Source organism: Ochotona princeps, chromosome 5, assembly GCF_030435755.1.
Source record: "Ochotona princeps isolate mOchPri1 chromosome 5, mOchPri1.hap1, whole genome shotgun sequence".
Classification (NCBI taxonomy): domain Eukaryota; kingdom Metazoa; phylum Chordata; class Mammalia; order Lagomorpha; family Ochotonidae; genus Ochotona; species Ochotona princeps.
Window position 1 is genome coordinate 61,549,834 of NC_080836.1, and position 1,007 is coordinate 61,550,840.

Consider the following 1,007-nt stretch of genomic DNA (forward strand, 5'->3'; position numbering starts at 1 on the left):
CAGGAAGACAGTGGAGGATGACCCAAAGCCTTGGGACCCTGCACCTATGTGAGAGACCCAGAAGATGGTACCAGACTCCAAACTCCTGGCTTTGGATAGGCTCAGCCCCGTTGTGGCTACTTGGGGAGTATCTCCGCTCTCTGTAGATCCGCCTTTCCAGTAAAAGTAAATAAAGAACGAAAAAATATAGAGAAAAAGAGTTTTTTCAAAAAATTAAGGCAAAGTACAAGTATATACATATATATGTATTACAAAGTATATATATACTAGATAGATAGATAGATAGATAGATAGATAGATAGATAGATAGATAGATAGATAGATAAATCAGGCAGGCATTGGGTGAAGCAGTTAAAGCACTGGTTGGACCACCTGCATGCCACACTGGGCCACCAGTGTTTAAGCCCCAGCTCTGCTTTCAACTCTAACTTCCTTCTAATGCACATCCTGGGAGGCAAGAAGCAATGCTGAGCAGCTAAGTCTGGCCTACCCACGTGGGAGACCTAAACTGAGCTCAGGCTCCTGGATCCCAGCTTCAACAGCAAGTTGCAAGAGGCATCTAGGGAGTGAACCAGTGAACTGACTGAATAGCTTGCCTTGTCTTTTCCTTCTTCTCTTTCCTCTTTTCTTTCTCTCTCGCCTTTCAAAATAAATGAAACAAATAAAATGTATTCAGATTAATAAAGAAAAACGTAAGCAGAGGAAAAAACTGGAAAAACTTCAAAACACTCCTTGATACTGGAGAGTGGATATTTTTGGGAAATTTTTCTAGTTATGCGTGTTCCAGAGGATGCAAAATGACTCCCCCCTTGTGACTTTCACCAAACCAGGAAAACAAGGTGTTCCTGCTCCCCATGCCACCCCCACTCTTTCTCAGCCTCTCTCTATATATGTTCATAGGCATATATATGCTTGACCATTTTTATTTCCTCTACTTAGAGAACCTATGTCTATATTACAAGAAAAAGACAGAAATAATTTGGCAGTGCCTGCAATTGATTCTAGGA